Source organism: Nicotiana sylvestris, chromosome 12 (assembly GCF_000393655.2).
Source record: "Nicotiana sylvestris chromosome 12, ASM39365v2, whole genome shotgun sequence".
NCBI classification, from domain to species: domain Eukaryota; kingdom Viridiplantae; phylum Streptophyta; class Magnoliopsida; order Solanales; family Solanaceae; genus Nicotiana; species Nicotiana sylvestris.
Genome location: NC_091068.1, coordinates 104,651,473 through 104,679,363, shown reverse-complemented (window position 1 = coordinate 104,679,363; position 27,891 = coordinate 104,651,473).

The window sequence follows — 27,891 nt, the reverse complement described above, 5'->3', positions numbered from 1 at the left end:
GTGTCCTAACGCACCACAATCCATTAGGTGGCAACTCTTCAAATACCCAATTCCAAAAGGGAAATGAGTCATTACACCCCATGAATGCCGAAACCCGAACTTTCTCCACGGAGGAAAAAAGGGGGCGCGACAGCATGACGACTCTGCTGGGGATACCTTTAGGCTCTTACCATGACGAACTTGTCTTTTACAAATTAGTCCAAGCATTCCTATCCCGCACCCTTCTCCCTTATTTGAGTTTAACTGCCTATTTGTTTCAAGCATTTATGATTTCTTTATTACCCTGAAAAACTGACTTGTCTCTTTGTTTTCCTTTTTCTGTAACTGTCTTTTCAATTATTTAAATGTTGTATTTATTTTTTCCTACGTGAAAATACTTGCCTACATGTTATTAATTGCTGCATAAATCATGCTCCACATCATATTCCACTCGTGCGTATCAAATCCTATAGCAACGCTTTAATGAGTGGTTGCGCTCTTCCTATTTATTACCCTTATATTTGGAAAGGCTTATTTGCGGTAAAACCAGTCCATCAGCGGTGCAGTCGACGGTTCCGTGCCTTCCCCCTAAAGTTGTCCACTTGAGGGTACCAGTCTAAACCCCATAGAAACCTTACTCTGTTTAAATTGTCCATGCATCATGGTCAAGCCTAGTCAGGTTAGTTATGTTGTTCACATATTGATCCTTTAAGATAAGCCTTATCCAAAGTCCATCGGGTTTTCCCTAATCCCAACGGACGCAACCACGTTTTGTGCATTAATTTGGAGAACTAAATGCCAATATGCTGATAAAAAATGTATAAATAGTCGAGTTCGGTGGGGGTAAGGCCTATCCCTTTTGTTTTGCAGAAAATGAGGCACGAGGTCCCTAGATTCGGCATGGTTAGCAATATCCCTCCGTTGTTGCTAGATTGGTGGGAAGATCTTTCCTCGAGTGATAAGAATCATGTGAAAAGTACCTGGGTAACTTGCCATCCCTGCTAGATATTGAACCAAACAACAGATTGATCGAGGTTGCTACCCTATTCTGGGATAGTGAAAGAGCTGTGTTCCATTTCGGCAACATAGAGATGACACCGCTTCTAGAGGAAATAGGAGGACATGCGGAATTGACTTGGGACAGTCCTAGGCTTTTGGTACTGGAGAACCGTACGAGCAGAGAATTTTTGAAGATGATGGGGCTGAAGAAGAATGTCGACATAGTGTGCTTGAAAGATTCCTACATACCTTTCGAATATCTGTATGAGAGGTATGGCCATAGCAAGTCTTTCCGTATGTACCATGATGAGATCTCCCTCACTTCTCTGGGTCACATCCACCGCAGAGTGTTTGTGTTCATTATGTGCTTTCTAGGGCTGATAGCGTTCCCAATGTAAAAGGGAAGAATCAACACTAGGTTGTCCATGGTTGCCAAAACTTTGATGGAGGGGATTAATGGACAGACGTACACCATAGTCCCCATGATCATAGCTGATATCTATAGGGCCTTGGAGCGCTGTCAAAGAGGGGTCCAGCATTTCGAGGGTTGCAACTTACTGTTGCAGTTATGGTTGTTGGAATATCTCCAAAAGGGTCGCAATCGCCAAGAATTTACGCGAAGGGCTTGGAACGACCACATTGCTTTCCATCACCCTAAGTAGATGACCTACATTCTTGACAGATTTGCTTAGCCATAAAGTGCCAGAAAATGGGTAGAGTTCTTCGAAATCTGACCGAGGAACAGGTGCAGTGGATAGTTGAATGGTTTCCAACGGACAAGTTTATTATCAGGTCCAGGGATGCTCCGCATTTGGTGTTGATCGGGTTGAGAGGGATATATCCATATGTCCCTATGTGAGTTATGAGGCAAGCGGGCAGAAAATAGGTTGTACCAAGGGTCGTCAAGATGAGTCACTTCAGGGTGGATTTCCAAGACGATGACATACCTTACAAGTGCCAAGCTCAGCACATGTGGCACTGCAAAATCATTGTGGAGAAAAGCACTGTTGAGCCAGACAGATATCACGCGGGGTGCGAGCTTCTCTACCCTGCATGGTTGAAGGAAAATTTGAAAGGAATGGTGAGACCGGGGACCAGTCAAGGGAACAGAATCATAGACGAGGAAGCTGAAGCCCAAGTCAAATACAACAGGCTGCGCAAGAGGGTCCACGACTCTGAGAACGAGCATCGGGAGATACATGAGAGGAATGTGAAGTTGATTGAGGAATGTAAAGAGATGGCAATCATTTCCAACAGAAAACTGGAATACCTGGAGCGGGGAATAGTGGAGCTAGAGGGCAAAGTCATAAAAAGGATTGAAAACTGTCAGAATGCTGAAGGAGCTGAAGGAGGACATCTGGCCTGAGCCTGCTTGCTGTTGGGACTGCGCAAGCTGGGAGATCTATTTGATGGAGTCTAGAAGATCGAATCTGGGGAAGGTTCTTCTGGGACCAAATAGATTAGATTTACTTGCTTTTCTCAAAATGTAATAAGGCCAAGTGCCAGTAGTGACTTGTTTTATTATTAGTATTGTTTTTGGATTCATCTACTTTTATGTTATGAAATGAAGCATTCAATGTCATTTGAAGTTCTCCAAATTTATTTATCGCTAGGCCTACCTCGGGCACAACGAGGCTCCCAAATTAGGATAAGAGTTTATATTTCGCAATATGTGTTTAAATACTGCAAACATTTCAGAATTTTCACTAACTTGTTACCTTTTTGTTTTTGTTTATTTTTATTATTATTCTCATCCCCTTAGGTTGGTTCATCCATACTGGCCTCATCAGCATATCATACCAGATCCAGAGGCCCTCCACCTCCCCCTCTTCCAAGCAACATAAAAAGTAGAGGGAAATCAAACATGGACGACTTGAGTGGAATCCGAAAGGAAAACATTGAGAACGTAGAGACTTCTGACGGTTGTAGTACTCCGGCCCTGAATGACCTGGTTTTGAGACTTGAACAAAAGATACTAGAACTGTAAGGAGAACTTGAGCAGGTCCGCAATTTGGCAAACTTGTCACTAACCCTCAATGTCCCTGATATCCACCAATAGAACACAAAGAACCCAACACCTCCTCAAAACACGCAAAACTAACAGCCGCAAAATCCTACCATACCAAACCAATATGCAACCCCACCACAAAATATCAATCCATTACCAGTACCAACTCCACCACAATATCATCATCAACCAACCCCGTACCCACCAACCACCACTTACCATACTCCCCAAAATACACCACTACTCATTCCTGATCCACAAAACTCCACCAATGACCATCGCTATACCCAAGTTCTTGGCACCCATCAGAGCAACCCCATATACGTGAAAACTATACCATATTTTACCCAGCCAGTTTCCTATGCACCGAAATCCTCCGAAAAGGACCTGCTCATTAAGAACATGGCCGAAGAACTCAAGAAATTAACAAGTCGAGTTCGAGGTGTTGAAGACGATAGAGAAATAAAAGGTTTGAACTATGAAGATCTGTGCATACAGCCCGATGTGGAACTGACAAACCTCCCAAGTTCAAAATGTTTGATGGTACAGGTGATCCCAGGGTTCACCTAAGGACTTACTATTATAAACTGGTCGGGGTTGGAAAAGATGAAAAGATTCAAATGAAGCTCTTTATGAGGAGCCTTACTGGGGACGCGTTGTCTTGGTATATCAGCCAGAATCCCAAGAAATGGTCAAATTGGGTAAGTATGGCGTCAGATTTCATGGACCGGTTCAGGTTCAACATAGAAAATGCACCTGATGTCTTCTACATTCAGAACCTCAAGAAGAAACCTACTGAGACATTCCGCGAGTATGCTACTCGTTGGAGGTCGGAAGCTGCCAAGGTCAGGCCCGCTTTGGACGAAGAACAGAAGAATAAATTCTTCATCAGAGCATAAGATCCACAATATTATGAGAGACTGATGGTCATCGAAAATTACAAATTCTCTAATATCATCAAGCTCGGGGAAAGGATCGAGGAAGGAATCAAGAGCGGGATAGTAACAAATTTTGAAGCACTGCAAGCCACGAATAAGGCACTCTAATCAGGGGGCATATCGAAGAAAAGAGATGTTGGGGCAGTAATGGTGGCCCAGGGCCCAAAAACTCTACTCACAAATCAAACACCTCCATCCACCTATCAAACACCTCCACCCACCTATCAAACACTTCCGCCCACATATTAAACACCTCCACCCACATATCAAGCATCGCCACCTATATATCAACCTTCATCTCCCAAATATTCCCAACCAGCCACTGTCCATCACACCTATCAAGCATCCACTTCCAGTCATCACCAACTCACCAAAATTATCCAAGACCAAGACCCAATTTCGACCGCAAGCCACCCGGATAATATACCGCCATTGATGAGCCCATCGACCAATTGTATGAAAGGTTAAAGGCCAAAGGATACGTCACTCCTATTCCCACTGTGGCGCTAGAAAATCCATCCCAATAGTTCAATCCGAACAAAACATGTGCATACCACTCCGGTGTGAAAGGGCACACCACTGCTAAGTGCCGAACATTGAAGGATAAGATCCAGACACTCATTGACAACAAGGTCATACAAGCGAAGGATGCCACACCTAATTTTCACAACAATCCCCTCCCTGATCATTGAGGTGACGGTATACATGTTATTGAAACAAATGAGGAATGGGACCCTGAGGGGTCAATCGGGCTTATCCGAGAAGGCGATAACTTTAAAGTTGCAGTTACTCTTACTCCTATCGTGGTTCAGACTCAGGCACCTATTAATGTTGACGTCGCCGCATCAGCTCCGTTTGAGGTGGAAGTAACTCTGCCCGAAGCCACCTCCCCTCTATTTGAAGTAGAAGTGGTCATACCTTTTACTATGACGGTGTCAACACACCCCCATTCAACTCAAAAGCGATACCCTGGGATTATGTCGCCGAGGCTAGGCGAAAAGGGAAGACTAAGAAAGAGGAATCTGACGCCGCATAAGGGATGACTAGAACTGGAAGAGTTTACCAACCTGAACACCTGGGAGGTTCAAGTAAGGATGCCACTGCTAGGCAGCCTATCATTGAGACCGGACCGGATGACCTGTGAAGAAAAGTACAGGCGAAAGAGTATTCTATTATCGATCACCTGAACAAAGTCCCTGCTCAGATATCTATCCTGTCACTACTACAGAATGCAGAGGCACACAAGAATGCCTTGATGAAAGTACTGAGCGAGGCTTATGTATCCAATAATATCACTGGTGGAGAAATGGCCAACATGGTCGGTCAGGTACTAGAGAGCCATAAGATTATCTTCCACGAAGATGAGCTGCCGCCTGAAGGTCTGAATCACAATCGAGCATTGCATATCACGGTACAATTTGAAGACAAGTTTATTGCCAGGGTCCTGGTTGATGGAGGTTCTAGTCTGAATATTTGACCACTGGATACCCTGAAAAGGTTGGACAAAGGTTTCCATGAAATACGGACTGGAAGCATGAATGTGAAGGCTTTTGATGGGTCCCAGAGAGCCACGATCGGGGAAATCAACCTTTGCTTGCAGATGAGGCCGACTTGGTTCGACGTTGAATTCCAAGTGCTTGACATACCAGTATCATATAATCATTTGTTGGGCCGCCCATGGATCCATGCTGCTGGAGCCGTGCCCTCCACACTACATCAAGTCGTAAAATTCGAACGGAATCGTCAGGAGGTGATCATTCATGGAGATGGGAGTAACCACATCTACAACAGTCAAACCATTCCGGCCATTGGACATAGCAGAAGGCTAGAAGGGGAAACTTATCATCATATTGAACGGGTCAACACCGTCGAGAAGGATAAGTGGTGGAGCAACAAATAGAAAGCATACTAGCATAGTCCGGATATGAACCCGGCAAAGGGTTGGGAAAGAACCTCCAAGGTATCACCAAGCCAATACGGCTGAAAAACCATGGTACCACCTTTGGGCTCGGATACCAGTATACATGGCAAGAGTATAGGGAGTGGTCTCCTCCATGGCGTGGATCGTATTACCCTCTTAAGAAACTGGTGCCCCATTTGGAACAAGCTTTCCATCAGGTGGATACAATATGGGGAATTGCTGAAGAAGAAGCACTAGCTGGGATGAAGGATCTGTTCTTGGAAGATGAGGATATGGACTACAGTGCCATAATTGAGGAAGAGGAGGAAGAAGGCCTCTCCATTCAGACTGTGGCAAAGGGAGCTATTCTCAGAAATTGGACCACCACACCATCCCGAGCCTGCCGAGTCCCTAGGTAGCTTGGCAGAATTTATTGTTGTTCTAGGCATTTAAATTTTTCAGCAATTTTGTTTAAGATTTCTTTGCTTCAAATAAATGCTCGATTTACCAAGTTAAGCTTTGTTTGAACAATTTTCTCAGTTTTAATCAAACGTGCTTATCCTTTATCATTATTCATTATTATTTTTATACTTTTTCCTTCTACAGCGTTATTATTACTTTTCCTGATGAACCAGTGACTGTGACATGTAATGAGGCAACGCAACATGAGAATAATGGCTCAGAGGGAGAAGATGAGATACCCGAGAAAATTGTCAGAGAAGTTGAGAATTTTGAGAACAAGCCTAAATCCAACTTGGACAAAACAGAACCAGTAAATTTGGGAGACGCCGAGACCGTCAGAGAGACCCGCATCAGCATTCATTTGTCACCAACAGAGAAGGAAGAGTACATCCATTTTCTAAAGGAATATGAGGATATCTTTGTATGGTCGTATGATGATATGACTAGTTTGAGCACATCTATAGTGGCTCACAGGTTGCCTACCAATCCCATGTGTCCACCAGTCAAGAAGAAACTTAGAAAATTCAAACCAGACATGAGTCAGAAAATCAAGGAGGAAGTTACCAAGAAGATTAAAGCCAAGGTTCTCAGGGTGGTTGAGTACCCAACATGGTTATCTAATATTTTGCCATTTCCAAAGAAAGACGGGAAGGTCAGGGTATGTGTTGATTATCGGGATTTGAACAGAGCATGTCCCAAAGACGACTTCCCACTGCTAAATATACATATCCCGATCGATAACTGCGCCAAGCATGAACTCCAATCCTTTTTAGATTGCTTCGCAGGTTATCATCAGATCTGGATAGATGAAGAAGATGCCGAGAAGACAATTTTTATTATGCCTTGGGGTGTATACTGTTACAAGATGATGTCGTTTGGTCTAAAGAATGCAAGGGCCACTTACATGAGGGCCATGACTACTATCTTTCATGATATGATACACAAGGAAATAGAGGTATATGTGGACGACGTCATTATCAAATCCAAGAGGTCTGCAGATCACATAGCAGACTTGAGGAAATTCTTTGACAGGCTCAGGAGGTACAATTTGAAGTTAAACCTCGCGAAGTGTGCATTCGGGGTTCCTGTAGGAAAGTTGGGATTCATTGTCAGTCGCCAAGGGATCGAGCTAGATCCGACTAAATTCAAAGCTATTCAGGAGTTACCACCACCCAAAAGCAAGAAGGACGTGATGAGCTTCCTAGGACGGCTCAACTACATCAGCCGATTCATAGCACAGTCCACAGTAATATGTGAGCCCATCTTCAAGATGCTAAGAAAGGATGCTGAGACGGGTTGGACCGAGGATTGTCAGAAAGCTTTTGACAGGATCAAGGAATACCTATCCACACTGCTAGTTCTGGTCTCGCCAGAATCAGGACGACCTTTGCTACTTTATCTATCCATATTAGATGGAGCCTTCGGATGTGTTCTGGGACAATATGATGAGATAGGAAGAAAGGAGCAAGCCATATATTACTTGAGTAAGAAATTCACACCTTAGGAAGCATGGTATTCTCTGCTTGAACGCATTTGCTGTGCTTTGACCTAGACATCCCAGAAGTTGAGGCATTATTTCTATGCCTACACTACATACCTCATATCCAGGATGGATCCTCTGAAGTACATATTTCAGAAGCCCATGCCTACTAGGAAGTTGGCTAAATGGCAGATACTACTGAATGAGTTCGACATCATCTATGTAACTCAAAAGGCAGTCAAGGGACAAGCATTGACAGATAACCTCGCTAAAAATCTGGTGGGAGGAGAATACGAACCCTTGGAAACGTATTTTCCTGATGAAGAAGTATCATTCGTGAGAGAAGACATTACGGAAGCATATGACGGTTGGAGGATGGTCTTTTATGGAGTCACAAATTTCAAAAGAATAGGCATTGGAGCAGTTTTGGTATCAGAAATAGGTTAGCATTATCGGTATCTGCTAAACTCATATCTTCCTACACCAACAATATGGCAAAGTATGAGGTCTGCATACTAGGCTCAACATGGCAGTCGACATGAACATTCAGGAATTATTGGTGATTGGTGATTCAGATTTGCTTGTGCACCAGATACAACGAGAATGGGCTACCAAGAATTCCAAGATATTGCCATATCTGCCCCATGTGCAAGAATTGAAACGGAGGTTCATGAAGATAGAATTCCGAGATGTGCCCAGAATTCAGAATGAGTTCGCCGACGCATTAGCCACTTTGTCATAAATGATACATCATCCAAATAATAACTATATTGATCTCATTTCGGTGAGAATCCACAATCAGCCGGCGTATTGTGCTCATGTCGAGGAAGAAGCAGATGGAAAGTCTTGGTTCCATGACATCAAGGAGTACTTATCAGAAGGGAAATATACGGGGCACGCAAATCACATACAGAAATGCACGCTCCGGAGGTTGTCAAATCACTTTTTCCACAGCGTAGGGAACTTGTATAGAAGAACTCCGTATTTGGGTTTGCTAAGGTGTGTCGACGCAACGGAAGCTTCTAAGCTACTTGAGGATGTGCATGCTGGGACCTGCGGTCCGCACATGAATGGTTTTGTTTTGGCCAAAAAGATACTTAGGGCAGGTTACTTTTGGATGACCAAGGAGACGGATATTATTCAGTATGTCTGCAAATGCTTTCAATGTCAAGTACATGCCGACATGATAAAAGTGTCACCAAACGATCTCAATGCAGCAAGATCACCTTGGGCATTTGCCACATGGGGAATGGATGTTATTGGTCTGATTGAGCCCACGGCTTCAAACGGACACCGTTTTATTCTGGTAGCCATTGATTACTTCACAAAATGGGTAGAAGCTGCATCTTACAAAGCTGTAACCAAGAAGTCGTCACAGATTTTGTCAAGGATCGTATTGTGTGTCGATTCGAAGTTTCTGAGTCCATTATTACCGACAATGCCGCCAACCTCAACAGTGACCTGATGAAAGCTATATGTGAAGCTGTCAAAATCAAGCACAAGAATTCCACAGCCTACAGACCTCAGATGAATGGAGCAGTAGAAGCCGCCAACAAAAACATTAAGAAGATACTAAGGAAAATGATAGAGAATCACAAGCAGTGGCATGAGAAATTACCCTTTGCTCTGTTAGGGTACCGCACCACAGTTCGCACGTCAACCGGGGCAACCCCTTATATGCTGTTTTATGGTACCGAGGTTGTCATCCCAGCCGAGGTAGATATTCCTTCTTTAAGAGTCATACAGGAAGCTGAGCTCAGTGATGCAGAATGGATAAGAAGTCGCTATGAACATTTGGCCCTTATCGATGGAAAAAGAATGAACGTAGTATGTCACAGCCAATTGTATCATAACAGAATGTCCAGAGCTTTCAACAAAAGGGTCAAACCAAGACAGTTCGCACCCAAGCAGCTGGTATTGAAGAAGATTTTCCCCCACCAAGATGAGGCCAAAGGCAAATTCTCTCCCAACTGGCAAGGTCCGTGTATGGTTCATAGAGTACTAACAGGAGGAGCACTTGTACTTGCAGAAATGGATGGAGAAATTTGGCCAAAACCAATCAATTCAGACGCAGTCAAGAGATGCTATGCCTAGATTATTTTGCATTTTTCTTTTCTGATGTAATTGAACTACGCTTGACCTGATTCCCGTTTAAGAGGGGATACGTAGGAAGCCTTATGGGTTCGGTCATATCATAATAAAATTTTCATTTCCCCCAAAATCATAAACTGGGGCAAAATTTTAAGGAGAGTCCTCAAAATTCCAGAGCAAGTCTAGCGAGCGCCATCACATGCTAGGAAGTTAGTCGTCAGTCAAGAACTGGGGCAGAATTTTGAGAAGGATTCTCAAAATTCCGAAGAAGATTCAGCAAGGTCCGCCATCCGCAAACGGTTAGAAATCATCAACCAAACTGGGGCAGAATTTTGAGGAGGACTCTCAAAATTCCAACATAAGAGAGTTGCAATGCCTTTGAAATGTATCACAGTTGTTAGTTCATCAAAAGTTACTTGATATATCAATACGCTTCCAAAACAATCCTATTCTATCAATGAACGCATATTTTTCAAAAATTGTTTTTTCATAACAGTCAGGTGCTACCTAGGGGAACTCGAAGGTGTCTTCCAGAGTGGAGCAAAGCAAGGCTGGCAGATGAAGCAAGAACCAACCTCCCCTCATGAAACTTATGATTTTTCTTTGAACACATGCACATGTGATGATAGCATTTGCACACAAAGCAAATTCACCATCCATCCAGTCATTAGACGCTGAACCTATCCTAGCTAAGATATACTCTACCCTTATCTGCTATTTTCTCGTTGCATGATTCTAATCTTTAACTCCATATTTGCATGAGTCTAATCCTTGACTTCATATTTGCATGAGTCTAATCTCTGACTCCATATTTACATGAGTCTAATCTCTGAATCCACATTTGCATGAGTCTTATCCTTGACTCCACATTTGCATGAGTCTAATCCTTGACTCCATATTTGCATGAGTCTAATCCTTGACTCCATATTTGCATGAGACTAAGCCCTAACTCCATATTTGCATGAGTCTAATCTCTGACTCTACATTTGCATGAGACTAAGCCCTGTCTCCAATCTTACATGAGTCTAAGCCCTGACTCCATATCTGCATAAGGCTAAGCATTGATTTCCATTTGCATGGGACTAAGCCCTGTCCCGAATCTTGCACAAGGTTAAGCTCTACCTCCATGTTTGCATAAGGCTAAGCGTTGCCTTCCATTTGCATGGGACTAAGCCTTGTCCCGAATCTTGCATGAGGTTAAGCTCTACCTCCATATTTGCATAAGGCTAAGCCATTTGCTTCTCCTTGTATGAGACTAAGCTCTGTCTCCAATCTTGCATGAGTCTAATCCCGGACTCCATATTTGCATAAGGCTAAGCACTGCCTTCTCTCTACATGAGTCTAAGCCCTGACTCCATATTTTCATAAGGTTGATCCTTGCCTCCATACCTACATGAGTCTAAGCCCTGACTTCATATTTGCATGAGGCTAATTCTTGCCTCCCCGTTTGCATAAGACTAATCCCTGCCTCCCCACTTGCACGGGACTAAACATTGTCCCTCTTTGCACCAATATTGCTCTATTTTCTACTACTATCTACATGTTTTTCAATCGGGCTAAGCTCTGCCCTCTACTTCGCAAGACTACAACTTGTCTTGTTACATCATATTATTGCATATCATGGGCTAAAACATTGCCAATCTGTCCAAAGGCGTCATAGTCTAAAGGCACCATCCTCATAGTTGGAAGACACCATGCCATGGCCAGATGATCTCTCAAATTTGCATAGCATTATTCAAAGGCGTCATGGTCCGGAGGCACCATTTTCATGGCCTGAGAACATCATTTCATGGCCTGAGAATCCCTCATTAAACAATTTATGGCCCAGAACGTCACGGTCCAAGGACGTCATCTTTAACCGTCCGTAGACAACCTTCATGGTCCAAAGGGAATTTGCATCATGTTTAAATTTTTGCAAATACGTTATTAGCATCTTTTATATGCAGGTAACCAGCAAACAACCGCTCTCCTAGCAGGAGTGATCTCACTCCAGTTCCCTCCAACCGTCCCGATCGTAGTCGCTTCCACATCTCGTGTTCGTTCTTACAATAACTTCATCGGCATATTTCGCAGGTGAATACAGAACTACACATGGCCTGATTTCTGTAAAATCAAGGATATGTAGGCAACTCAAAAACTGGAGTTCGGCCTCTGTCATTCAAAACATCTCATCCGGTCAAAATTGGCCATCATTTCTTTACCCGAAAACTCTTTCATCCTTCCCGGGTAAAGAGGGGCAGCTGTTGATACCCAATTTTTCCCTATATATTTTAAATATGCATAAATACCTTCCAAATAGCATATATATGCATATATAAGCATGCACAAGGTTTTTATTATTTTTCCCATAATTTTAAGGGCTTAAATTGATTCATTTTCTCCCTTTTTTATTCATAAAATCCCCAATAATTATTTCCTAAGTTATTGTTATGATGATTTATTTATTTAATTTCTATACTTATGCCAAAATATGGCTAATATATTTTTCATGCATTTTTTTAATTACACTTAGTATTTTTTTAAGCTAAATTGCATATAATTGCAATGTTAGCCCATTTTAAGGTATAATTATATTTTAAATGCATAAAATTGGTCCTTATACTTTTAAAATGATAATTATGTATTTTAAACCATTTTTGCACCTTAAATTATTTTCTAGAAATTACCTGTTATTTATTATAAATTAAAATAGGGAAAATTGGCTATTTAAATCATAGCCAGATTTGGCTTTCAATTTTAGCCTAATTCGGACCCCTCCCCAGCCTAATATCCTATTAAATAACCCGACCTAGGATCCAAACACTTCCTACCCAACCCAAACCCATTAGATCTTGGCCGTTGATCTAAAAGATCAACAAACATCCTTTGTTCTTTCCTTTTTTAATTCATATACCCCCCCCCCAAACCCTAAACCATTTTCTAAATCCGCCGCCTTCAAATCCTTTCATCTTCTCTCTACTCTCAACCTAACCCTAGACTTTGTCAATTGCCTCCTTTCTCCGGTCATCTCCGGTGACTACCTTTCAACCCCAAGCCTCCAATGGTCACTCCACCGCCTTGCTCATTATCTCTAAGGCCTTCAAGGGTCCTGGGTCATGCTGATTTGGATCTAGGGTTTCTATTTCTGTTACTCATGGCTTCTCCGATGTGATTTTAGGCAAAATCACACCTTATATGTTACGATCGGTGAAGTTTCCAACACGTTCTTTCGTTTCTATCTAGTTTCCCTTTGAAACCCTAACTCTCGTTTGAATCTCTTACATCTGTGTTATTTTTAATGCTTTAAGTCTGTTTCTTCCTATGATTTGCACTATTCCCGAACTACTTCTGAAAGATCCTCAACTTTTAACCATTTTTAATTTCTTTAAAAAATTAGGGTTTTCTTGGAGTTCTTTCTACACTTGTTTTAATCGATTTTCTGTATGATTAAACTTCTTTCCTTGCTTATTCTGACCGATCTTATGTTCTTACTGCTTTTAATTCGCCTATGTCAAAATCCCTAATTTCTAAGATTTTCTTTGCTTTGGTTCTGTGTGTTAGCCTGTTTACTTGATTCTTGTTAATTTTCCGCGGTTACCATGCTTCGAATGTGTTTTACTGAATCCTTAGTCTACTTATGTCACTTCCGTATAACTATGCTCATTTTGTTTGTTCATCTCTTGCTTCTTTCTGTCAATACGGCTGACCTTGCCTATTTGATCTTCTCTGTTTATATATTGAAAATACAGAATCATGACTCCCTCTCTATTGATTCTGATTTTCTTAATTGATGGTTTGATTGAAAGATTTTCTTTTAAAGCCTAAAAGCTTTACCTCATCTGTTAAGCTGACTGATTTCATTACCTTATTTGCTATGATGCTTTTTTTCGACTGGGTTGTGTCCTTAATTAAGGTTTTATGAATTTAGTCCTAATTGACTACTCTATGCTTACTGAACCTTGACTCCTTCCTTATTTAGTCATGCACTGATTTTTTTTCTTGCCTTATATGATACTGAATCTTCCCGTTTGATTTGATTCCCTTAACTTAAGGGAATACTTGCTTGATTCTCTAATGGATTGATTCTGAGTTCTTCAACTATTATGCTACTATGATTCTTACCTTATATTACTACCTTTTTTTCAACTATAAATACTCTAAGTCTTTCATTAACACAGACACGAACACTTGGTTTTCAAAAACTACCTCTCTTACTAAAAATCTCTGCTCTCCCCTCTCTCTCGTGCTATTTGCTGCTATTAGCCGGCTGCAAGCCAAGGCTAATCATTTGTGCTCTCTTGTTCTTTCATACCGCTTACTCTCTTCACTGGTGTGTCCTAGTTTTGATTTAAAGCCTCAATAACAACATGCTTCTCTTATTGTGTCAGTTTCTCTTATTTTTAGTCTGCTTCTACTTGTGGTTATGTTGTGAAACTTGTAGTTAAGTTACATTATCAGCATGTTATTATGTCTCCCCTTCCCTTTAGATTAATGTATTCCCTTATGTGTATTTCAAAGCATGCCTTGTCAATTACCTTTTACTTCTTGTGTGCTTACCATCCTATGAGACCCCAAATCCTATTACCCCCTTTCTATGTGTTCTTCCTGACTGGTTTGTGATTATGCCAGTATCAACTATTTCTGAGCATGTCCAAACCAGTCCTAAGACCCTTATTGGGTTTTGTGTTTGCAGTTAAAGGTCTGTGTATCCCCAAACCCCTTGACCCTTATGTGACTACTGAATTCATTTGGATTCTGTAGACCAGCTGTATGTGATCCTATATTAAGGTATTTGAGCTTTGTTCACTACTCCAACTTCTTTTCAAACAATCTCTGTTGCTTTACTAATTGCTTTCAAAACAGACTTTCAAATCCAGTCTTTAATAAACCTCTTTCAACTTGTGTCCTGTACTTTCACTTCACTCTTAGTCAATAAGTTCTGCCCCTCTAGTATGTGTACTGCCTTGGGATCCTCTTGAGAGCCCTCTAAACTCTGGCATACTAAGACTGGCCTTTCCACACTGCACTGGTTCAACTCTTGGTTTACTAAGTCTAGGTGTAAGCATTGCCCGGTGTCCTTAAGACCCTTAGGGAACTTTGATGCACCTAGACTCTGATTTGTCTATAGGAATGAGGATTGTGAGACCATTAGAGGCTTTGGGAAACTTTGGCCTAATTGCAAGTTCCCTATAGAATAGCTTCTTGATTTCTATTTCTAGTTATGTAATTCATTCATTGGCCTGTAATAATTTGTAAACAGATATTTGGGGTTTTTAGTAAAAGGGTGGGTAGATGTATGCTTTAAAGTGTAATACGTGTAGAAATCCTGCACCTAGACCTTATTTTTAAAGTCTGCCTGCTTTACTCAATAGAAAACATGCTCATAGGGTTTTCCTCTTTTAAATCTGATTGCTTTGTCTAATAGAAATCATTCCTATAGGATCTCACTTACAATTTCGTTTGCATCAGGTAGGAATCATGCTCATAAGGTTCTGCATTTTGTCATGTTAGAGATCATGCTTATAGGTCCCAAACAATCGTGTTTAAATCAGTTCAAATATAGATGTCATGCCTATAGGACTCAACTCTGATTCAGTTCTAATAAGTCTTTCTGTATATTGCTGCAAATTGTCTTAAATTAGTAATACGCCTAGATATCATGCCTATAGGGATCCCTACTCGCAATTCTATCTGGCAATTTAATTAGCCTAATGAATCAACTTCATTACGCCTAGTTCATTTTTTAAAACTGGTCTTATTAAGTGTCAAATATTTCCTGAAACAAGTTTTTTCAAAATTGCTTCAATCTCATTAGATATCATGCCTATAGGTATTAAAGGGGTCTATTTCGAAAACCTGTTTGTTCCTGCATTAACATAGACACAGTCTACTGCATATAGGCAAGCCTTAGGGCATTTTCAAAAAACTGTATTTCCCTGAAGCTGCTTCTGTCGTTTAACGTTTCTGATTTTAATAAGCTTTTAAAAGGAGTCCCTAGGCAACTACTAGTTTATAACTTCTGGGTATAAAAAGGTTTGTCTGTTTCTGCATATTCACTTAGATATCCTGCTTTAGAACTTTGATAAAGACCTTAACTGTGTTTAAGTCGTGCTGCTTGTATGTTTGTTTTTGAGGAGGAAACTTTGAGCCTCTCAATTGCTCCTATTATGTGAAAGTCCTAAGTGTTTTGACTGTCGCCTTAGAGTTTTCTTCTTTCTAAACCTTAGAGGTACGTCTAGAACTATCTATAGGTAAAGGTCCTAACTCCCTCTGGGACCATTAAGAAAGGACGGGTAGCAGCACGCAATAGGTATCAGTGACCAAGCACTCGCTTTGCAACTACAAAAAAATGGGGATTTAGCGAGGAGAAATCTGGTCGTTAAAAGTCCAATTCCGATCGTTATAAGTTGATAACGACCGGAAAAAATCCGGTGATTAAAAGTTCCGATGTTAAAAGTTAACGACCGGTTTACAATCCGGTCGTTAAAGGATCTTTAGCGATGGCATAATTTTCGGTCGTTAAACATGCTTTTTAGCGACAGGATTTTCCCCTCGCTAATTTGTTATCCGGTAGTTAAAAGTCTTTAATGACAACAATGTGTTAAGTCAATTCAAGTGCTTTTAGCTACCGATATTCCCTTCGTTAATTGTATAATTACTTTTAACAACCAAAATTGTCTTCGTTAATAGTCATTTATCTATTTGAGAAACATGTCGCTAAAGAGTTTTAGTGACCACATTTTTCTTCACTAATATGAAAATGTAATAAATATAATAAAAATTTAAATTACATGAATAGTAATAATTAGTTTCAGGCTTTCATACACGCTCAACAACATTGAAAATAAACCAAATACTTGATATCTTGTTTATACAAAGAACTAAAGTATCATATTTACCGGAAACCAATCCAAATTGTAAGAAACCCATCTTACTAAAACAATGAAAAGTATAAATAATGCAAACCATCTAGGAGACAACTGGAAGCATAAAGTGAGATGAGTTAATCATCATTTTTAATAATTCCTAAAAAGAAAAAAAAAAGTAAAATTGTAGCATATATATGTACATAAGACAGTGTCTATAAACCATCGCTGACGAACCAAAAACCTCTTGTACTTCAACTTGCTCTACACTTTCTTCAAGGATAGGTTCTTCGGGCTTCAAATTTTTGATCTGTTAAAATAACAAATTTATGCCACTTTAATAACAAAGAATAAACAACTCAAGAAGAAAATGAACACGTTAAAGGGAAAATGAACAGATAACACCTTAAATTTTCGAATGAACAGATAGATAACCATATTCATGAGAAGTAAGTTGACTACCCAAAGAAGTGATAAGTTCAATTAAATTCTTGCCAAGTATCAGACTAACTAGCTAATTGGAGATGTAATTTTACCTTTGCTTTTTTTTTTTTTTTTGGTTATGTGAGGTAGGAGTCCTTGGGGATAACCGATTAAAAAAAACCTGAGGCACAAGTCAATGGTACTCTAGATTTGCAACTATTGCAGCATCTGACATAGCCTTTTATATTACTACAATTTTCAAATTCCACATCTAACCGAATGAATCCCTCTTAGCTACTAGGACTGCTATCTCTATCTACATTCAGCTATGTTTCTATCAATAGACATCATGAATATCAGAATGACAATAAATTTAAAAAGGACATTATAAAAAGTACTAGACAAAAAAGATATATGTTAACTACCAGGAAGAATAAATAATCACTTCTTAGTCCCCAGATGATTCTGCGATTTCCTTGGTTAACATTATTCTCCACCATGAGACTGAGTATCTAGCATCTCTTCAGGTTGTTACGTTGTTCCTACATCATCCCCCACCCTTTCTATCACATAATCTGACACTCCCTCTGTCCCCCCCTCTTCTACCACTTTTCTATTAAGTCACCATTGCTGTTATTTTGTCCCAAGTTACTGATAGCCCTTTTACTGGCAGACATCTTACTTGAAATTGCCTGATACCACTTTCAAGGTACTCCCTTCAACTTCAAAACCTCTAACATGTTCAAATAGTTTACATGAAAAAGACGCAAGAGGGCTTATCGCTACGATCTCACATCAGTCACGTATTCTCACTATGTCTTAGCTGGGAAGTAGCATTCAAACAAAATTCAGTATTCGGCAGGTCGTAACCGCCGAAAGAAGAGGAGTTATTGACCTGAAAACTTTATCTAAAGAAATACTAAGTGGGATGTACAGTATAAAATGAGGCCTGTGTGAAACTAGTCACATGTATTAAGCAACAAAAATCAGAAGGAATACTCAATTTCAGTATGTATTTGTTAGGGGTTACATCTCTCTTGTAGCTTGGATAGAGTCTACTTAATCGATGAAGTGGGGGATGTAACAAATATAAGTTATAATTGTATTCCTTGAAGTATTACCCTACCCACATAAAGAATAGAAAAATTCTTTCGAGGCGGTTCATGGATGATGATCATATAGCACTAACCCATATCCAATGTATGTAGTCTACAAAATTAGCTTATAACAACCGAGTAAGCTACTCGTCAGGTGTTCCTGTACTTTAAAAGCAGCTTAATAGTTAGGATTGACTCGCGGCTATTACCATGGAGCAAGGAGGAAGAACTACAAGTGTAGGAACAGAGCTACACATAACTAGGCAAAGAGCTATGTCGTATGACACAAGGCAATCTCTAGAATATATAGGAGATCACATCCATGTAAGTATGTAAAATTAAAATCATCAGTATTACTTTCGGCAGATTAAAGAAAAAACAGATTCCAAACTGAAAACAAAAAGGAACATTATTTCTTTATTCTTTTCTAACTATTAAGCTGCTTTTAAAGTACGGGAACACCTGACGAGTAGCATGTTGAACTGTTGCATAATGAGAATCAACAACTTGCGAAAGATAATGGGAAGAGTATGCAACAGGAGGATGGTAACGCAATGTCAAGAACTGGGCAATTAAAACCTACAGGCACTGATATAAAGCAGAATTTTTGAGAGATTTTAGGAGTTCGACCAACAATCTCAAAGGACATTGTTCCTATTGAGGATGTCAAACCTGTGGCAGACCATGTAGCTACCGAAACCACGCCAACATTACATGTTTCCAATCCAAAAATAGCTAAAATTATAAAGAAAACACAACATACCATGATGTTGAACAACAATCCAATGACCAGGCCAATCATGATCACATCGGCACAAGAGATTCCTTCACAGTTAATGGAGTCATTTGGGGAACAAGAAGGTAATTCGGGGCAGCAACTTATATCTACAGGGAATAACCAACAATTGGAGAAAGGTATGACCTCAATATCTCAAGCAAATTCTACAAATAAGGTGCCGGTTTCTAAGGAGCAATTAACTGTTACAAGTGAATTCTAGTGCAATCATAAGACTTGGGCCTATCAAGTAGAATAGAATGAATAAGATGAGATGAAAAACGACAACTCGCACTGCATGTTATAGAAACTTCCACCAGTACATAAAATCAGACAACTCACAACTGAAATATTCAATTTCTCAAGCAATATTTCTAAGAAAATGGAAATTGAGAATTTCTTGAAGGAAGAACAGTTTAACCTCTGATGCCCCTCAAAAATGCAGTGAAGCTCTATAATTTCAACATATATTTAGGATCCTGATATCTTTGTTATTGACTTATCTAAGTATATCAGAATAGCAGGGATGCCAAAAAGAATCTTGATGCTAGAAAGCTTCTGTAATAAAGCTTTTACAGATGACTTCAATGTTTCCTTGGACTTTACAATGATAACCCCGTATAATATCCTCTAGGCTAAAAGACATGATTTCCCTATCAGATTAATAATCAAGCCATTCAAACCAGAAAATTATTTTCAAAAGGCAGTAGGTGTTGTTAGAATTATTAATAGCTTGCCTATTTTTGGAGGTGAAATATTGGTTTTTTGGTATCTTTTGCAATATGCTTCTTTTGTGCAAGTACAACTATTGTAAAGGATTAGCTGGAGTTAGTGCTTGATCTCACTTATCTTGCCTGCTTCTCATTTACCTATACTACTTGCTCCTTCTCAAAGTTATGGTTGTAGTTTTATTCTTCAGAGAGTTCAAGAGTTCATCAGGTAGTATTAGTTTGACCAGGTAGAGAAGTCAATATGAGAATTGCTTTATAACTTTAGAACATCCTAAAGTAGCAGTACGACATTAAGTTTAGGTAGGAGTATTACTTAATAGAATGATGTGACAGGAGAAGTATTGCCTTAGAGGGGTTCTTTTTTGTGTGGATGAAAGTGGAGGCCTCTAGGACTTTTAGTCGGGTACTATCACTAAAACAATGAATATTCATGAAAGAGATTTCCTTTTAGCTAGATTACCATCATTTTTGGGAAGGTTGATGCCTTAGTTTTGTGGAGGGATCCCAGGAACATAGTTTCAACAAAGAAAGAAGAGGAAAGCCGAAGGCAACATATCGTAATTGATAAGATGTTGAATAATTACAAAATTTTATCTAGCTCTGTTTATGAGTTATCTAATCCTAAACAAAAGCTGGTACACTTCTAGTTTTATGTTGTTCTCTACTCTCTGTGGCATGAACATAAACATCAAGGAGCACAGTCTATCTGTAGGAGCATAATGACCTGATTGGTTTTGCAACATATAGCAAATCTTTTATATCTTGTGTCTCTACCAACCAAACTACACAGGCATATACGAATGCACATAGCACATTTTGCAGAAATCATAAATTACAAATTAACACTTAACCAAAAGGCATTAAAGTCTAGATTACTTTTAAAAGTCATGAGAGATAAACTAAGTTTATTTCCTAAAAGGAGCCTGGGCGAATAAGAACAGATAGATAGTCTTCTAGTATATTGCAATTAGAAAGCAATATTTCCAACTGAAATGAGGCAGCAGGACTTTAGGATTAGGGAACCTATGCTAGTGCCATTGAAGGCACTACGCATACCCAGAATGCCAGCCAAACTTTCTTATTAAGGAAAATATTTCTCACATAAGCCAAAAATAATTCCATCACAGTAAGTTCATTTATTGAAAATAAGCAGGACCAGACATTTCTTTTTAAAAATATATTTATCTCAATGGCGATGGAAGATTCTTAACCAACATAAGTATATTAAACACTAAACACTAATTAAATATAAAATGGAACACAAGAACGATTAAGAAAACAAGAGCAATTGCATGAGACTTATTAGGATAGATCTTTGAGAAGAAAAGGAACTCTTGAAGGAAACTAAATGCTATTATAGAAGGCCCGCAGTTCTAATTCTAGTAAAAAAACACATCACAGTTAATCAAAACAAGTACTACACCTAAGTTGGTCAACCTCCGAAAGCTGCTAGATCTAAGTTGGCTCCTATACCGGGAGCTAGTACAGTGCAACAAAATGATGCTCATGGCCAACAAAGCCACTTCGAGGGGCATGTTCAAAGTCAAGAGAATTAGAATAGTATATGTTAAAATGTTCTAGATACATTTTTCGTGTTTAGGTTAAGAGTATATATATAAATATTACTTCGTAACTAGGCTTGGAATTTAAGTATTTCTCCATTTAATAACTTTTTTTATTTAGGAATCTTATCTTAGTCCAAGCTTCCCTTATATTAAAGTCTAATGAAATATTTCCTTGCCTAAACTCCAATATGGGACGACGCCCTTATTTCATTCACGACCAATTCAACAGAAGTTCAAGTTCTTTTATGTTTTCTATCTTAGAGTAGTGTCTATCAGGAATTCAATCCATGATCATTAAAAGTTGAACTTCTTCCAAATATGCTAGGTCTACATCTTTTCTGCTAAAATTGGAATAGTGGTTGCAGTCCAGCATTAACTTTATGTACAACATTTTATACCTGTCAGTACTGCATATCCATTAATAGCTTTCCAATAAATTTGTAGCCAAAGTTAAATCGGTTCCCCTAATATACAAGAAATGAAACCTATAACAACCTTTGGATTTGTCAGCATGAACATAGTTGAATACAGATCCGAAGCTATTTTTTTTTTAAATAAGGATAAGGAGGAAGCTATTAATAGCCAAAGAGTGTACTCAACAAGGCCAACAAATGACACAGATGTCCCAACAATCACAAGTAACACAACAGGTACCACATGGATCACAAAGTGTTTCAATAGGGCATCAACAAGGATCTGCTATGCGACTAATTGAACTCAAATTCAGAAAACATAGTACATAACTGATATTCAAAACAACGGTCTGCTCAACTGAGGTTGGCGGAGGTTGGCGGATTGGGCTGGAAGAAAAGAGGGAAATGTTTAGCACCACTTTTTATTAGTTAATAACGACGGGCTATGTTATACTTTAAGGGCCAAATATTATCCCTCGTTAATATTGAGCTAATAATTAATTTTAACGACCGGAAAAAAATTTGGTTGTTATAAGTACACTTATAACGACCGGATTTTAGTTCCTTCGTTGAGAAATGATCGTTAATAATCAAATTTCTTGTAGTGGCATGACCAATAAGGGGATGGGAAGGGTAGACATAGGATATGATGACTACGCGTTAATGTCACGTGTAGCCCCTCATCGAGGAGTGTTTACCGGGCATTGCGTGGGTTGATCCTATAGGACAAACAAACTAGGACCCCTCTTTACCAAATCATTTCTCTATTCAAAACTTTTCGTCTTTTACAACTTGTTCTTACTACTTGAACTATCCAACGTGCTTTACTTGCAACTTATTTGATTCAATTGTTTATATGGACTAATTTGTAAATATAAGTTCGGTCGGGACCCACAGTTGTGGACCAAGAGGGGTTCGTAACACCTTCTCCTCGAGGTTACTTCGAGCCCTTACCCTAATCTCTGGTAATGCAAACCAACCCAAGAGTTAATCACTCTGGGTGTCCTAATGCACCAGAATCCGTTAGGTGACGACTCTTCAAATACCCAATTCCCAAAAGGGAAATGAGTCATTACACCCCGTAAATGTCGAAACCCGGACTTTCTCTGCAGAGGAAAAAAGGGGGCACGACACCGCCAATGAATCTAGAACTACACATGTTCTGATTCCTGTAAAACCAAGGATATGTGGGCAACTCAAAGACCAGAGTCGGGCCTCTATCTTTCGAAACATCCCATTTAGTCAAAATTGGCCATCATTTTTTTACCCAAAAACTCTTTCATCCTTCCCGGGTAAAGAGGGGCAGCTGTTGATACCCAATTTTACCCTATAATATTTTTGAAATGCATATATACCTTTAAAACTAAGCATTAGCATCAATTGGTATTTTTTCATAATTTTTACATTTTTTAAATTAATTTATCTCAGTATTTTATTCATATAAATAATTACAAAATTGCATCACAAATGTTTTAAAATATTTCTTGATTTAATAGTACTATTTATGGTCCTATTAGGTCCAAATTACTTCATAAATGGCCAGATTTGCATTTTTTTGGTTACAATTGCAATAATTTTGCAATTATAGCCCATGCATACATCACTACATTATTTTTACCAGAAATTAGCCCGATATATTTTTAAAATATTTAATAATTATTTTAAAGTATCCTCGTGCATGAAAATTATTTTTTCTCATTATTAATTATTTTATAAAATAACTTTTATTCAAATATCTAGGTATTTAACAAATAGCCTTTTTATTTTCAAACTTAACCCTTTTAATACCAGCCCAAAACCCCCTTAATATTAAACCAAAAACCAGCCCAAAACCCTAGGCCCAATCTGAATTCACCCGAGCCAATACCCTGGCCAATCCTAACCGTTGATCATTTTGATCAACGGTCCAGATTTTCCCTACCATAATTAAACCAGAAGCCCCCCCCCCCAAACCACTCATTTTCTCTCCTCTCACCCGCCGACATTCACCTCTCCTCCTCCCAAATTCTCTCCAATCTTAACCCTAACTCACCCTCGTCATCACTCATCCACTATCATTCATGGTGGTTTCTCACCACCCTCAGGCCTCTGGTGGCCTCTCCTATGTTGGTACCGCCATGCCTAAGGTCCTTGAGGGACCAGGGTTAGTCCGCTTACACCTATGGCCCTTTCTTGCCTGTTTCAGGCTCTTCCGGTTTGATTTCGAGTACGATCTTCCTATTTCGCCTTAAACCTACAGATTTCTAAGCCAACTTCTTCATCTCTATGTTGTTTTTCTCGAAACCCTAATTTCTTCCTTTGAACTTCTCAGATCTATACAAGATCTGAGATGGATTGAACTTATTTTACATGAGTTTTACAAAAATCTTCTAATTTTCGAATGGTTTCCCATTTTCCCAAACTAGGGTTTCCTGAATATGTCTTTCTTCAAAACGTTTTGCTAATTATAAGTATTTAATCTTCTATTTTTATGTGTTTTTGACTAATTTCAAAGAGTTTGCTTCAACCCTAACTAGTTTATGCTAAAACCCCAATTTTTTGACATTTTTGTTTGGATTCTGAGTTTGTCTGTGTTACTTGTTGCATAATTTGTTCTGTGTTTTGATTCGCATGGTTTCTCCTTTGTTTAATTTAAATATCTTGTGATTTTACCCTAATGTATCTCTACTAAGGTTCCTTGGTCCGATTTCTCGACTGATTCTCTGTGTCTATATTCATTCTGTTTATCCATTCATGAAAACCATATTTTTCTCATTAAATCAGTGTTGTTTTCAATTCTTGATTTCCTAATTTGTTTCGTTAAAACTTATATGCTGAGCCTTGATTATTCCTTTATTTGCAGCCTTATTTAGTTTCTTGCCTTGTTTGAATTAACTGCGATACTTGATGATTCTTATTAATTGTTTCCTTAATTGAACTCCTGGTTATTCACCCCTAATTACCTACTCTGTACCTAAGTCCTACTTGATTTCTTTCCTTAAATATCTGTCTTACTCTTCACCGTAGATTGATTACCCCTTGATTAGGGGAGACTTTACTGATTTTACGTGTGACTGATTCTTTAAATTTCCCTAATTGCTACATAATTGATTCTTTACCTTATTCTGTTAACTCTTGATTACTATATATACTCTCATTTATTCTCACTTCTGGACACGAATATTAGTTCACCACTACACTTACACTCTAAAAGCTCTCTCTCTGTTCTTCTCTGCTACATGTGGTATTCATATGCCTAGCCGGCTGAAAGCCAAGGCTAACCATAGCACAATCTATGCTTTACATTCTGTGTTCTTCTTCCTAGCTGGTATGCCTCTAATTAAATTTTAGAATCTAAACTTATGTGTTTCATTTCTTCCTTAATTCATCAGTTATGAGTGCCATTCTTGGTCCTGTTTACTGTCTTGCTTAGCATGCCTAACACTATCTTGTTCAATATGTGATTAGCATGTCTAAATTATGCTTGCATGTCTAATGTTTATCTAGCATGTCTAAATCTTGTTTTGTTCAGCATGTCTACACTATGAATATTTGCCTAGCCTATCCATTTGAGTTCTTGCCCATTCTGCTTTTCTCATGTTAAGTCATCTAGTCTCTCAGGGTAACTCTAGTTATGTTGTTGATTCTGTCCAGTGTTCATGTGTTTTCAATGTGACTTTACTGTGATCCTTGCTCTATGTCTCAATCACCTACCTTATAGCTAACCTATTAGTTCTGTAGAACCCTTGAAAATTCTATGCATCCTGTTGTTTATGTGCTCCCCTATACACTAAGGTGTATTCTATGTGTCCCCAACTCATCTTTCCCTATGTGGAATCTATTTGCCAAGTGTTTCTGAATCTAGTTGTTCTATGATTTGTGTTCTGACTTTAAAGTATTTTCATACTTTTCTCAAGCTGTTTTACCACCAAATTAGTTCTGGTTTTTCAGAAAATCTTTCACTCCTAAGAGTCCTCTTTATACTATTTACCAAAACCTTTTCAAAATTATGCACTCTAACTTACTCTTAGGTTATTAAGTCCTGCCCCTTTGGTATGTGTACTGCTTAGAGATCCTTGACATCTCTCTGAACTCTGGCATATTAGGGCTGGCTCTTCCACACTGTAGTTACTCAATCCTTATCGTAAAAAGTCTGGGTGTGAGCACTGCCCGGGATCCTTGAGGTCCTTAGGGAACTCTGAACATATGGACATGAAATTGGCTATGAAATCCTTGGAATTTGAGACTACTGAAGGCCTGGTACACCAAGATTTACTTTGGGCCTACTTCAGGCTCCCTATAGCTTAATTTATGTTTTATTTATGTAATTTATTCAATCATTGGTCTATAATAATTAATTATAAACAGATATTGGGGTGACTAGTAAAAAGGGAGGGTAGTTGCATAGTACTGTGGGTAAAACTGGGTAGAAAACATGCTATAGGTTTTGTGTTCTGCAAATCCGATTAGAATCCATGTTCTAGAATAGTGTGTTCATTTGCATTTAAACCATGATGATCTTGTGCATTAGATAACCTGATTTTAGGACCTTCGCATTTATGGCTTCAGCATACTACATGCCACATATTAATATTCCATGCTTTAATTTTGCACAAGTATTGTCACTTAGGGATCCTGCTCCTATGCTAATAATCCTGTCTTAACAAAACTATCACTCTTGCATGTATTAGATTCCATGTCTTTTAGGAATTCTATTTGCATTTCGTTGAACATGTCTATTTCGATTAAAATAAATAACTGGCTATGAAAAGGTTTAAACAACCTCACACATAGGCATCATGTCTTAAAATACAAATAAAGCACATGTTATAACTTGTATTGCCTAGATCAAGATGCTCATAGGTTGAACAATCTCAACTATTCAGACAGTTCATGTATTTGTGATTACACATAGTCCCCACGCCTAGGTAAGCCTCAGGTGATTAATGTCCTTATATAAAACTGGAAATTACGTTTTAATTGTGTATGAACTGCTTAAGTCTTACAGGCTATAAAACTAGTAGGCAAACTGGTTAGGATTCTGCTACTTCCTTTAAAACAAACGTTGCATGTTCTGTTTGTGATGTTCATCTAGATATCATGTTCCTAGGATTTCTAAACTTATTCAAAATCAGTTGTTTAAGACGTGCTACTTATCTGCTTACGTACATGTGGAGGTAAACATGAGCCTTAACTGTTTTTCCCTATTTAATTGTCATATATGTTCTTTGCTTGTCACCTAGATTTTCCCTTTTAAACACCTTAGGCTGTCTAGAACTGCCCAGATTTAGAGGTCCTAAACTCCTCCAGGACCACAAGGAAAGGACGGGTAGCAGCACGCTTAGAGGTCGTTAGTTAAACTCGCTTATATAACCACTAAGGGGAGGGTAATGTGTAGTAAAAGGATATGACGACCTGTGCGCTAATTCAACGCGTAGCCCCTCTCATTGAGGAGTTATTACTGGGTATGGAATGGGTATGATCTTGTAGGCTAATCAACTTAGGACTTCCTTTTCCCAATTCCCCTATGTGTTTAAATTCTCTAAACTTCCTTTCCTTTACATATGCATGTGTAAGTTGTCCAAACCTCTCTTACTTTCATTATCTGAATTTCCTTGATCATATATGTATTTAAAATGTGAAAACTACCTTTATTTGCAAATATGTGTTGAAATTATTTACTTGTTAAAATGACTAATTCACATAATTTAAGTTCGGCTGGGACCCACCGCTGTGGACCGTGAGGGGTGCCTAACACCTTCCCCTCAAGGTTATTTCGAGCTCTTACCCTAATTTCTGGTAATGCAAACTAGTTACATGAGTTAATCGCTCTAGGTGCCCTAACGCACCATAATCCGTTAGGTGACGACTCTTCAAATACCCAATTCCCAAAAGGAAACGAGTTGTTCCCCTATGAATGTCGAAACCCGGACCTCCTCGAGGAGAAAAGGGGGCGCGACAGTCTCGGAATCGGGTAAAAGTCACAAAATATAAACACACATTAACTCACGATTTCACTCATACCAAAATTATTCAAATCTGATGTCATAATCCCAATTAAAACTTCTTTCCATTTTTTCCAATTTTCACCCCAAATCCGAAATTAAATGATACAATTAATGATAGATTAGTGGGATATAACCAAAATCAAGTTAAGAATCATTAACCAATTGATATCTCTAAAAATTCCTCAAAATCTTGTCCAT